Source organism: Rhinolophus ferrumequinum, chromosome 6 (assembly GCF_004115265.2).
Source record: "Rhinolophus ferrumequinum isolate MPI-CBG mRhiFer1 chromosome 6, mRhiFer1_v1.p, whole genome shotgun sequence".
NCBI lineage: Eukaryota > Metazoa > Chordata > Mammalia > Chiroptera > Rhinolophidae > Rhinolophus > Rhinolophus ferrumequinum.
In genome coordinates this window covers 46,179,441-46,194,190 of record NC_046289.1, presented here as the reverse complement: position 1 = coordinate 46,194,190, position 14,750 = coordinate 46,179,441, and the positions used below count along the sequence as shown (strand labels likewise).

The window sequence follows — 14,750 nt, the reverse complement described above, 5'->3', positions numbered from 1 at the left end:
CCCGTGGCCATCTTGTGGTTACTGACTGTTTTCTAATCCCCTCACCTTCCCCCTTGTCCCCCGCCCCCATCTAGCAACCCTCAGTTTTTCCTCTAAGTCTCCAAAACTGTTTCTGATTAGTTCATTCACTTATTCTTTTTAGATTCCACATATAAGTGAGATCATATGGTATTTGTCATTCTCCGTCTGACTTATTTCACTTAACATAATGTTCTCTAGGTCCATCCATGTTGTTGCAAATGGTAAGATTTCTTTCTTCTTTATGGCCGCGTAATACTCCATTGTATAAATGTACCACAGTTTCTTAATCCAGTCATCTACCGATGGGCATTTCGGTTGTTTCCATGTCTTGGCTATTACCACATTTTTTTTTTAAAGCAACTATAGGAAGAGAAGAAACCATTGCGTGAATCTGTGCAATAATCACTTATAAAGTATGGCAGCTTAAGATAGAGCTACATTTAATGAATATCTACTTAAAATGTGAAATCAGACCAATTATCAACAAAAAACATGAAAACTCTCTACCCAAAAAAAATAAATAAATAAATTGGCAAAGGACTTGAACAAACATTTCACACGAAAAGATGCTCAACAACATTTATTCATTAAGGACATGCAAAGCACAATCAGGAAGTATCACTTACACCCACTAGGATGGCTGTAATTTTTTAAAAGTCACAAAATAAATGTTGTTGAGGGCAGAAAGAAATTAGAACCCTTGAACATCGCTGGTGAGAATGTAAAATGTAAAATGGTGTAGCTACTGTGGAAAACAGTTGGCAGTTCTTCCAAAACTAAAATGTAGAATTACCATATGACCCAGCAATCCCATTCCTGGGTACAAACCCCTAAAAAAAACTGAAAACAGATATTCAAACAAAAATTTGTACATCAACACTCATAGCAGCACTATTCACAATAACCAAAAGGAGGAAACAAACAAAGCTGTCCACCAACTGATGAATGGATAAACGCGGTCTATCCATACTATGGAATGTTACTTGGCCATAAAAAGAAATAAAGTACTGATACATGCTACAACATGGATGGACCTAGAGAAAAGTATGCTAAGTAAAAGAAGCAGATACACAGACAAAAAAACAGACACAAAAGGTCACATTATAGGACTCCATTTATATGAAATATCCAGAATAGGAGAATTCATGGAGACAGACAACAGATTAGTGTTTTCCAGTGGCTATGGAAAGGAAGATTTGGGGTTTTTCCTTTTGGGATGATGAAAATGTTTTAGAAGTAGATAAAGGTTATGGTTACATAACATGTACCAAACACCACCAAACTGTGCACTTTAAAATGGTTAGTTTTATGATGTCAATTTTTTACCTAATAAGAGGACGCTAGAACAGAACTCAAAACATCTTAAGAAAACAATTACCCAAACTATCTGTTTTAACAGGACTCTAGATGATTCCAGTACACACTAAAACAAAATGACACAAATATTTCTTAAGCTGTCTTAAGATGCTTCTGACCTTTTTTCTAAATTAACAAATATTTCTCTAGAGAGGGAAGAGTGGTATTATAGAAAGCTTCTCAGGCATAATTTACTCATGGACTGACTTACTCTAAAATCTAAAAGATATTTTTTAAAAGCTGGACAAAGTGGTTCTTCTAATTCAGTCATCATGAGCAAAAAGGACAAAACCCAGAAAACAGCTATCACAAGTCACTTCATATCTATGGTATCACAAGAACTTTACACCTAAAAAGCACAATACAAAAGTTCCCATTACTTATTTCTCACAGTCACTTTTATGAGACAGTTTCAAAGGAGCTAAATGACTTGCTGTTACCCACTGGAAGCACTATTTCCCTTCTAACAGTAACTTCCCCTTGCTATCTGTCACCTAGGATTAAAACTTTTCTGAGTTAGTTTTCTCTTTTATCTCTTGGTCTCCAGATATTATCAGCTGTTTCTTCAAAAGAGGCTTTAACAGTAGAGATACTTGACATCCTGCGTCTACCACTTACCAGCAGTGTGAACTTTGAAGGTAACCTTCCTTTCTTTGCCTCATTACTTGATCTGTAAAATGGGAACAATAGCCACCTCGGTGACTTGCTGTGAAAGTGAAATGAGATAATGTGTCCAAAGCATTTAGCATATTGCTCATTCCATAAACACTTAAAAAATTGCCATCACTATTATTACTATTCTGTTTTCGCTAATATTTCCCTAGAACAGGCCCTCACTGTGACTAGAGTACGTCTGTACCTCCTCACCTGGCTTCCTTCGTTCCTATATCTTAGTAGTCCAAAGGATTCTGCACATCACAATCACATTTACCTTTCATACATACAAATACATCTTGTTACATGCCAGCTTAAAAAATCATTAATGGGGGGCAGAGAGATGTCTCAGCTGGTTAGAGCGCGAGCTCTCAACAACAAGGTTGCTGGGTCAACTCCCCCATGGGATGGTGGGCTGCGCCCATGCAACTAAAGATTGAAAACAGCAACTGGACTTGGAGCTGAGCTGCACCCTCCACAACTAGATTGAAGGACCGCCACTTGGAGCTGATGGGTCCTGGAGATGCACACTGTTCCCCAATAAAAAAAATTTTTTAAAAATCATTAATGGGTCCTTATTTATCAAATCTAACTTCTTCTGCCCGACTTATGAAATCGAACTTATTAATTCTAACTTAACAACATCAAACCTAACTTCCTCTGCCTAACTTAAATTATCCTCTATTAATAGCTATTCTCAAACTTCAGCGTATACCAGAATCGTCTGGAGTCCTGTTAAAACAGATTGTTGGACCCCGCCACTAGAGTTTCCAATTCAGTAAGTCTGGAGCAGAGCCTCAAAATATGCATTTGTAATACATTTCCAGGTGACACTGGTGAAGGGACCACACTTTGAGAAGCACTAGTCCAAAACGGCTCCATTTGGCCTCCCTAAGCTTCTTTCTCCCTACTCTGTAACCGGCAGCACTACTTTGATTGGATTATGGGCGTGTTCACGGGCTGTGCCCAATGCTCCCTCCACGCCTAACTGTGCTGCCCCAAAACACTTCCTTGCCTACCCAAATCGCACCCATCCTTCAAGGCTGCGGTTCTCTTAACACTTTCTGTACATGACAATTACCTGAGAAAGTTTTTAAAAACTATGGATGCTCCACCCTTAGGTTCTGATTCAACTGATCCTGGGACGTTTCCCCAAGTGATCTGAATGAGCAGCCAGAGCTGTGACCCACCACGTTACATTCAGTCTCCTTCCCATCAAGACTAGGTACACTCTCTGAATTTTCTCTCCTCTAACTTCCTATAGTATTCCCAGATTATAGCACCAAGTCGGCATTTAGTTACAGATTGTATTACTCTACCTTTCATTTTAAATCTTGTTTCTCCAAGTTGGTCGATGATCATAACTTCAATTTCTACGTTCCTATAGCACTAGTATGATGATGAATGCATAGCTCTGTGGTTATTTCTTCGTTGATTGTGGATTCAAAATAGAATTCAGCACTTTAAAATATTTCTAATCTATTCAATTCAGGAAACTATACTCCCACTTTATAAACACAGTTCTGCAACAAATTAATACTGTTATGGCAAGTCATTTAACTCCTTCCTGCCCCAATAAATAAATTGGAAAGAAAAATACTAATGTATCAAAATACTGTGAAGAATAATGATTAATAGCATCAGAAATGGTTTCATAGTTGCTTCCTGAGAATGGATTTTCTAAATCCATTAAAACTGTTTCAAAACAGTTAAAGAGAATCAAAGCACACATAGTTAAAGATGCTGAAACTCTGAATAGTTCTATGATTTGTTTTCTCAACAGATGTGCATCCTTCAAGCCCTGAATTCACCAGATGCATATTAAATTAATCTGTACTTTTAGTTTTTACATAACACTCCACTCTAGTTTTATAAATACACCGCCACATAAAGCAGAATTCCATTGTTGCCTTATGACATTAAATATTAACAAATTCTCTCTGTGCCAAAAAACAAATACTTTAATTCATTTTAATGCAGCCAAATGTGTTCTTGCTAATAAATACAGGATATAGTATCTTCATTATTTTTGAATTGGCAGATTTCTATCTAGAATGTGAAAAATAAATCTGCTCTTAACTAAAGATCCAGCGACACGTAGTACTTAAAGAAAAACATACTCAACACTTCAGCAATTAACTAGGAAATTCAACTGAATAGTTGAATTCTTTTTTTTTTAATAATGATTTTTTTTTTTTGAATTCTAATACTGTAGTGGTTTATTAGTCAAATTAAATTTCCTGGAAAGTTTTCTTCTTAAGAAATCATGCCTTCACTAGAACCAATTAGTGTATTATATCATAAATAGGACTGGACTGGGAGTCAGGAGACCGACGTTCCAGCCTGACTCATTAGCTGTACAGTCTTGAGTGAGTCACTTAGCACTTAAGTAGTCTCAGCTATAAAATGAAAGAGTCTAACTAGACCCTCTCCAAGTTTTCTTTTAGGTTTGTGATTCCATAATCTACAAAACTCAAGAAACACAAGCATTAAACCAGATGGATTCCATTAAAGACAAAGTGAGTTTATATATTGATTGATTTGGAGAGCATCCATTTCTGGAAAACCTAAGTGCTTTCACACAAACAGACTGTTCCTGTGCCCGTTGTTATTTAGGTGAAAAAGCAAACAAAATCCACTAAACATGAAGTTATCAAACAATTTTTACATCACACCCTAGAGGGCCAAAATACCTGGATGTCATAATACCAATTAAGGTTAAGATATTCAGGAATACAAAGGGTGTCCTAGAAGTCCAGGACGGAGCAGTTACAAAGCCAACTGACAGAGGATTCTAGCTAACAATGACTACTTAGGCTATGTACGCACTAGTGTCTCAGGACAGCATTTGATTACTTTTAGAATAGATATTCACACTCTGAGTCAGAATTGGAAATTATCAGGCAACTACAGCAGTCCCCATGTACTTACTCATTCCTCCTACTCAATCTTTGCCAGCTCAAGTTTCTGGGCAATCTTCAACAAGTGTAAAAAGAAGCAAACACCAGAGAGGGCAGCCAAGAAATCTGTATAGCTGAAATGCTGCGTGATAATGAAATGCAAGTGGCAAAGGACCTTAAGTGATGGTTCAAAAATTCTGAATTTTGATCTCTTTTACCACCTGAAACTGTTATATGGCCAGTGTCACATTTAGCTCACCCATCCTAATGCCCAATTAGATATCTCAAACAAAGAATTAGGCACCTGTCAATTAACATCTAATGACTCAATATCAATTTTTTTAAAAAAGGGAAACTCAACACACTGAACAATGCTTCTAATTACATCTGAGAATGTTAGGAAAATCTCTTTTCGAAACTACCCCCATATGGGGTGGCTGGTTAGCTCAGTTGGTTAGAACATGGTGCTGATAACACCAAGGTTGCCGGTTCGATCCCCACATGGGCCACTGAGAGCTGCGCCCACCTTTAAAAAAAAAAAGGAAAAACTACTCCCACAGAAGAAGATACAAGATGACAGAAAGTATGGGGGGGAAAAAAACTACCCCCACAAATTATTTTATTCATTTTAGTTTCTTTAAAAAAAATGCCCAGGGTTGGGGTGGAAGTAAAGGATAAACTGGCAGAGCCCAGAGGATTTTTAGGGCAGTGAAAATATTCTGTATATTATAATGATAGATAAATATTATTACACATTTCTCCAATTCCACAGAATGTACAACACAAAGAATGAACCCTAAATTAAATTATGAACTTTGGGTGACTATGATGTATCAATAGTAGGTTCATCAATTATAACAAATGTCCCACTCTGGTGGGGGATGTTGATAGTGGGAGAAGCTACGCATGTGTGGGGGAAAGGGATATATGGGAAATCTACGTACCTTCCTCTCAATTTTGCTGTGAACACAAAACTGTTCCAAAATAATAAAGTATTTTTTTAATACCACATTGACATTTTTAGAATAGAAAACATTTTTATAAAACAATGCACATCCCTGTGCAACAACGCAAATACAGACACAGTCCTTAAAATTCTCACAAGCATTAATTCAAAACGGATCTTAGAACTTAATGTAAAATGCAAAACTATAAAAATTCTCAAAGATCACACAGGAGAAAAATCTATGTGATCCTGGGTTTGGCAATGAGTTTTTAGATACAATACCAAAAGTATGCTCAGTGAAAGAAAAAATAAGTTGGACTTTATTAAAATTAAAAACTTTTGTACTATTAAAGACACTGTTAAGAGAATACAGGGCACAAGCCACAGTTTGGAAGAAAAGATCTGTGAAACCCATTATTTATCTGATAAAGGATTTGTATCTGAAATATGCAAACAACACTTAAAGCTCAATAGTAAGAAAACAAAGATCCCAATTTAATAACGGGAGGAAGATCTGAACAAACACCTCACCAAAGACACATAGATGGCAAATAAGCACATGGAAGAAAAGGGGCTCAACACTGTACGCCACTGGGGAATCCTAAGTTAAAACACCTATTCAATTGGCTACAACTGAGAATAGGAAAGCTGACAAGGATGCAGAGCAACAGGAACGCGCACTCATTGCTGACGGGACTGCAATTTGGCAGTTCCTTACAAAATGAAACGTAGTTTTACCATAAGATCCAGCAATCCCGCTCCTCGGTATTTACCCAAAGGAGTTCAAAGCATGTCTACACAAAAGCCTGCATATGCACGTTTACAGCAACTTTATTCACAATCGCCTCAAAATGGAAGTGGCCAAGATGTCCTTCAATAGGTGAAGGGATCAACATCCATATAACGCAAAATTATTCAGCAATAAAAGGAAATGAGCTATCAAGTCACAAAGAGACATGGAATACATATTGCTAAGTGAAAGAAACCGGTCTAAAAAGTTTACATACTACATGATTCCAACTATATGAAATTTTGGAAAAGGCAAACCTGTAGAGATAGTAAAAAGGTCAGTGGTCGCCAGGGATTTTCTGGGGGAAAAAGCAGGAGGGCTGAATAGGTAAAACAGGAATTTTAGGATGGTAAAAGTATTCTGTATGAAACTGTAATGGTGGATAAATGTTGTTACACTTTTGTTAAAATCCAGAACTATACAACACAAAGAGTGAACCTTAATAAAAAGGATTAATAAAAAGGATAAATGGATTATAGTTAATAATAATTAATCAATATTGGTAATATTGGTTCATTAATTTTAACTAATGTACCACACTAATGTAAGATGTTAATAATAGGGGGAGTGGGTGGAAAATTATGTGGATGAGAGATATGGATTCTATCTGCTCAATTATTCTGTAAATCTAAAACTGTTCAAAAAAGTCTTAATTTTCTAAAAAATTGGACATCCACAATCTTAAAAAGTAGATACTGCTACTTTAGCCTACAGAAATTCTAGTAAGTAAACAAAGAAATTAACTTTAAATAAAATAATTCAGCTTTAGTCCCCTTGTCTTTGTCCTATTGGTCATTTTGATCACATCCCTGCTCACTAGCACCTACATCAGAGTGACAGCTCCCGTGTTTCCCCGAAAATAAGACGCAGCCGGACCATCAGCTCCAATGCATCTTTCAGAGCAAAAATTAATATAAGACTTGGTCTTATATTGTTAAAATAAGATTGGGTCTTAATTTTTGCTTCGAAAGACACATTAGAGCTGATGGTCCGGCTAGGTCTTATTTTTGGGGAAACACAGTAGGAAGTAGAGAAGATATGCAGCTGAGAAGCTGCCTGACCACAGTTATGGTTCGCAATTTAGCCTGAAGAACTAAAATGAGATCTGGTGATTATCATGGACACTTAAGCACGCACACACACACACACACACACACACACAAATACACACAACTTAAAACCCTTTCACATCATTCATTAATGCCAACAAACTAAAGTGTATTTATAAATGTATCAAGAGGGATGTAAATGTACAGTACTTTCATTCAGAGGCGCCAAAATCCTCAATGGCCCTCTTTGTAGGTTAAAGAGTTAGAAAATATTAGCTACAGAAATCAATGTGGGTCCAATGCTATGGTTCCCTAGAAATTTATGTGGCATTTTGATGGAGACGTCAAATTGCAGCATTCTGACAGGCTTACCCAGCACCCACTGGTTGCACCAAGTCTTCTTTGATGGCAAGCGCAATGGCTACCTGTTCACTCAGCTTCTCTGGCCAAGGCAAAATCCAAGAGAATATCTCTTTCCCCGGTATGGCAATGCCTCCATTGTGACGGCTGAGCAATTATTGAAGAACAATTCCCATCCCTGACACCCCAGCCCTGCCGTAACTACACTACCCACCTAGCGCTTCTGGGTAACTAACAGACCAGAGAGGGATAGCAGCAGTCCGTCTGTCTTCCTATATCACCAGGACACTCCTGCTGCACAGTATGGCTCTCTTCCATCCAGATGGCTCTCTTCAAGCCATTTCTGGGATACCACACTAGTTCTACTTACAGTTTCTCAAAGATGCCTGGATCTTTCTGGTCCATGCTACGTTACGTGCCAGCTACTGTAACCTGCACTAGTTATGGGCTTTTCCAGCTCAGTAAACCCAAAAACCTGACCTCAGAATTTATTAAGATCCAAACTGAAAAGTGACAAATATGTGCCCTATGAACTGTATGGTACCATTTAGATGCAAAGTATAGCAACTGGCATAAAGTAAGGCAAAACTCACTACTGAAAGACGAAGTTTAAGTGCACTTAGCACTAAATAGAAAATCCTCAGGAGAAGCTTTTCTTCTGGTTGTGACATCAAAGGGGAGAAAAAGTCTTATTCTGCATCTTCCACAATCCATTTCTTTTTTTTTTTAGCAACTTCCACCAAGAGTGGACTACCGTAAGCATTACCGACAAAAATGGTTTGTTTAGTGAATAAAGACAAAGATACATGAACCTACCTAATGTTAACATAGTCTGAAATAACAAACACTTTTAACAGATGTCTGTGATCTGTGTAACTGAATACAAAGATGCAAGTTCGTTCACTGATACAGCTGAAATTATGTAACTTAAATCTGAGGATTCTTATTTTTGAACAATAATCTGATGAATTCAGCGCCACAAAATATGAAGGGGTAAGAGAATAAAGAATCTGAAACAGATGGCATCTCTCTTAATTTTTTTTCCTGAGTCCATCTTGAACACAATCCCAATGTCAAAATCTAATTTAGCTCTCCAAGTAATCTACAAAACTGAAAATGATAATTCTGAAGTAAATTCATTCTTTTTTCTCCCAGATTCTCAAAGTTTTTGTTATTAGGCAGAAATGAGTAGAGAAATGTTAGATGTTTAAAAAACTATCGTTCCGCAAATTCTAAAATTCTTTCATGAAACTCTACTTCCACTTCCCTGAATCCACTGAGAAATTTCTATCAAGATTAATAATATTAAAATCTGTCTATGGTATCAACCTTTTTTTCTGGATACAATGATTATTTACCCTTATTAGAGATTACACCATATCTCCAAAAAGAAATGTGCTGTAAAATAGAAACAAACTGGAAGATACTCATTTGGTTTGAGTAAAGCACTGCCTACCATTTTTAAAACATTTCCACGGTAACTTTTCACTCCTGATTTGGCAGCTCCAATAACATTGTTCATTATTTGATTCTAGTATATGGTATATAAACCTTTCCCATCTTTCCTAAATGTTTCTGAGATCATGAAAGGATGGATATTAAAGGAAGGTTTAGTCATTTTTAGATTTCATGACAAGCAAATTCCATAACTGACAACTGAAAGATCCTTGGAACAGCCACATACTTTGGGTGGAAAAGTTCATTGAGAAAATATCATCTCTAACAATCACTACAGTTGCCTATAATTTTGATAGATATTTTTACTCTAACAGCTAGTATCCTCTTATACCAAAGTAAATTGTTTAAAAAGTTTTATGAAAAACTTGGGGAAAAAATAGGAGCTTCCAATAGCTTTACCAAAGCAAGAAAATATGGCCTCAAATTTAAGATTTGAAGGATGATGAAAAAATGATCCCAGAAAACACAGCTAAAAGCTTATAGATACACTAAAGGTTTCACACTCTCAAAAAAGCCATTTAGAAAGTTGAATAACCTTACAAAAAGGTTGAATAACCTTATTACAACTGTAGCAAAAACCTAATTTCAATTTAAAAACATAGTATTGATACTTCATTAATTTTAAATATATCCATATATCAATTTGACCAAGTTATTGCCTAGCTGCAGTCGTGGAAAAAATTTTAAATAGTATTTCCACCTCAAAGAGCATGCAATATAGTTGGAGACTTCTATCAGTATTTCATTAAAAAAAAAAGTTCATCCCTGTTTAAAAGACAAAGACATGGGGAAAAATATATTTGAAATTTTCTCTCAAAATTCTGCAAAATCTGTAAACCTCTAAAACGTGATACTGAATTACAAACTGTTCCCACTTTTCACACACACAAAAACTATTATTAAAGCAAGTTATTTGATTTTTTTATCCTTTGCATAAAGTACACTTAAATATTACTGTAAGTGACATGAAAAAGCAGCTGAGAAATCTGACATACAATAGGTTACATATAAATATCATTTTAAAACTATAAAACAAATGCATTATAGAGACTTCATGCTTCTGAGATTTCTATATTCTCATCATGAATAATATAAAGGCAGAAATTCATTCCATTTTCATTTATTTTACAGAATATTATACAAGTTTTGCTAATAGTTTAAATCTAATTAAGATGAGTCACGCTACTGATGCTGATTTTAATCTTAAAATTACAACTACTTTCTATTTTATACCCCAATTTTAATTCTCTTCAGAGACACGTGATGTTAACTAATATTTACATACATTACTTTTAAAATGTTTTTATCAATCCATACCACACACATCACAAATCTGAGAAAAACCTTTAAAACATCATTGGTCATTTCAATAAATGCACATATTCCGCTTTATTTTTAAGAGTTTTAAGAAACTACTGATAACTGAATTACATGCTACTTATGATCAATTCCTGTGAACACTGAAAGTCCTGCTGTATACACATGTTTTGGAATATTATCCAATTCCCTTCCTATCTCAACCCTCATTCCACAAAACTGGGCTACCTTAACTGTGTAAGATTAATGATAATTCATCTTTCAAGTAGAAGGTGCTTCCATTTAAAGTGGGCTGTTATTCAAATATATTACCTCCCTTTAACAATACTGGTAAGAATTTCAACTCATTTCACTTATGAAGAAAATGAATCTCTGGTAGGTTCCATGACTTACGGAAGGTCAACAACTAGCCAGTGGCAGCCTGGCAGGGTTCAATCCCAGATTTACCTACCTGAAAGCCAACACTCCACTTGACCACAATTATCTCCTTAAAAGATTAAGAGACAGGCTCAAAAGCAGACAATCTTGTCTCTCCGTACATATCTACTCCGAGACTTCTATCAACACACGACACCTATAATTCGGTCACTGATTGAAATATAAATGAAGAGGATCTTTCTGCTTCATTTAAACTAGGGCAGGCTTACTGGCAGGTAAAAAAGAGGTTGGAAAAGGCTTGCCTCAACATGTCTCCCATAACCCTCTCTATCTATACGGTTCCCCTAGTCTATTTTTTATAATACGCATTATCTACCAAACAAGGCTATGCCAGACTAGCCTATACTTTGGGGCTTTTCAGAATTGCACTTTCCTAAGATAATTTACACCAGATTTAATATCGAACTGGGAGACTTTGTTGAATAAGCTATTCTGGCACTTCCCAAACATTTGAAGTATCATCTAGAGACAACAAACCCAGTTCCACCCTCTTTCTCTTACGCTGTGATGCCTGCCCACTTGGGGGGTATCGCTCCTATAGGACGCTGGGGCCAAAGCAGTAAAGGAAGAAGTGGGGGAAGCGCACGGAAGTTGGGTGGAGGGAGGTCTCCTTACCCCTTCTTCTGTCCTAGCTCTGCCAAGGGCGGCTCCCCACGGTGCCCAGGCGACTCACAACCCCCACAACCCTCGAATCCGACTGTCCCAGCGGTGTGGGCAAGGCAAACGGGCAATGGAAGCACTGGATTGCCCCAACCACCCCGCCAAGGTCCATGCTCTCCTTTTGGCCCGGGAGGATGCTCCCCCTTTCAGAGCGAGCCCTCCAGGTGGCAAAGTCCCGGTCCACACCGGCCAAAGTCTTCTGCATCCGAGGGAGCGACTCCCGCAACCTTCACCCGGCCACCTGAAACTCTTCGCCCGCGGTGTCTCCTAGCCCCTCCACTCCACCCCCGCAACCCTCCATAGATACACACGCCGGCCTGCGCCCCACCCAGGATCTCGGCGTCCCACTCCCCGACCGAGCGAAGGGCCCCCCACCAACCCCCACAGACACACACACACACCCTCTGGCTCCAGCCTCCCGGACCCCGTCGAAGCCGGAGCGAGTACCTAGTCTGGCCGTGCTCCGGGGCTCAGAAGGGGCGGGCGCGGTCCCCGCCCCGAGGCGCCGTGCGCTCCTCTACCCACCCGCAGAAGAGGCTTCTCTCTTTCCCAGGAACGGGAGGGAGGAGAGGTGTGGGAGGGGAGGGGGAAGGCGAGGAGCCGAGAGGCGGCAGGAGCCGAACCGGAACCACTAGCGCTGGCCCCACCCTCGGCCCGGTGCAGAGCACCCGGGCGCTCTGGATAGGACCAAGTTAAAGCAAGCAGCGAGAAACGGACACCACCACTTCCGGGTCACCCCCTCTACAGCCACTCCTTAGCAACCGCGTGGGGTTGCTAAGCGGAAGTGCCTTCAAAGACAACCACCCCCATTTCTTGTGGGACTATCTGGAGGTAGCTGGGCGCGTGTGCTCCTATTCGGCTCCTGGTTTTAGACAGAGCACACGCTTTGCACCCGGTCCCAAAGCTCATCTTGCTTTTCCCTTCAGCTGTACTCCCCCCATCTGCCTCCGACCACGATATACACCTGCTCCCTCCCGCCCTGAGTCTCAGGCCAACCCTTTGGCTCCACCGAAGTCTCTGTTCCCTCGTGAGAGTTATTTTCTGTCGGTTTAGCAAGCATCTCCCTCTTGTGGATTTTCAGTTGTGTTTCAACTGGGTTTTAAAAATATTCAATGTTGAATAATTGTTCTGTTAACTGAATACCACTCTTTGCAAAAAGACCATAATTGCAAAAAAAATGAAAATAAAAATGAAGCTGTTTTGTTGACATTCTGAATGCTTCTAAGTAAATACGATTTTTTAATTAAAAAAATAAAAATATTCAATGTCATGAAAGCTTTTTCATGCACTTCTTTCTCCTTTGACAGCCCCTAAGGGAATGGTGAGAAAAGTTTTGTCTTCATCTATCTTTTGTAAGGATTGTACGTTTGTATATGATCGGGAAATAACCTAGTTAAATGGAAGGAGAAAATAAAGATTCGCTATAAATTAAGTAGAGTGATTTTAATCCTTAAAAAGCAATGAGAAAAGGCCAAAGGAAACCCATAATCAAGCTTGGGAAGAAGGAAGAAATTCAATCCTCCACTCAGAAAAAAACTTTCATACCTACACTGTGGGCAAGAAAAACCTCATTTTCTGTATGTATCAGGGTGATCTGGGCTTTGAAAATATTGGAAAAACTGGTTGGGGTAAAAGCCAGCAATATAACTAATCCTCTTTAGAAAAATCACCCGTATCGTAACGGCAGTTCAATATTCAGAGAAATGTAGTTAGGCATTGAGAGAAACAAGAGTAGAAAATCTTGGCTTGACTTTCCTATCTTGAATAGGTCTGCTTAAAAGCACTAAAGTTTAAGAAAGAGGAGCCCCTGAATTTCTTTTTCTATGGAAGTGAATGCACTTGCAACTGCTGGCTCTAATTTTATTGGTCACGATAACCTCTTAGTCATCAATATTGGACTGTGGTCCACCTCAGCTGGTGCAGAGGAAATGAGTTTTGGTAACTTAAAACAGCAGATCTGTTGGTTTCCTGTACATATGGGACAGCATTAAATTGATTTACTCTAGTCAGTTCAACAAAACCTTTAGGAAATCCCTTCAGATTTAAATGTTAGTAGTAGGTTGTTTAGTAAGTTTTAAACATTTCAAACCCTTCTTACGGACATGCATACATGTGGAAGTATACATATACACACATACACAATTTAAATGGAACATGAGAACATCTGGTAATTGTTCCTGGTTGTGACGAGTGATAAATTGTTACCGTGACAAAATAGATTGGTATTTCAATTGCCAACAGGTTTAAATATCAAAAATATTCTAATTAGAAAATAAAACTACGAACCCAATGAACAATGATTTATCTAAAACTGGTGGACTTAGATGTCTCTAAAAACTTTAAGACACAATTATGGCAAATGTGTTCTATAGAAAGGTTTCTTGGGTAAAATTAATAATTAAATGTGGTAGTTTAAGCCAATAATAGAAATGCAAATTCTATGCCTCATCCGTTTTTCCCACTGTCTGAAGAAATACAATTTAACCAGTATTCATTTAGATCCTCTCTTCCTACAGTTTTATTATTCACTTTTGTATAGGTATATGAATAACTGGCTTGACTCCTAAATATTCACTTGAGTTCTGTAATTCTATCATTTTCAACATACTCATTGTTTTGAGACCTCTAAAGGTATAGCGCACAATCATATCTAAAACTAGCTATGTGGGTTTAACTACACTTTTAGAATTTTGTGAGCAGTACTAGAGGAATCCATTTTCTTCATATGAAACTAAGACAGTGCTCTCAGATCTAGGCTAGATATCAAAAAGCCTTCAAAGTCAGTACACTACCTTCATCCT

General features: G+C 38.0%; 1 protein-coding gene across 5 annotated transcripts in view; it reads right to left on the bottom strand.

Moving 5' to 3' along the window:
- CSNK1G1 (casein kinase 1 gamma 1) overlaps positions 1-12,606 on the bottom strand; it is a 154,933-nt gene extending 142,327 nt beyond the window's left edge. For 4 of the 5 annotated variants that reach the window (XM_033108343.1, XM_033108345.1, XM_033108346.1 and 1 more), the window contains exon 1: positions 12,397-12,606. The gene's annotated coding sequence lies outside the window, so the exon portion shown is untranslated. The remainder of the gene's footprint in view (positions 1-12,396) is intronic. The other variant, XM_033108344.1, reaches the window with a different exon arrangement.
- Between the last annotated feature and the right edge of the window lie 2,144 nt (positions 12,607-14,750).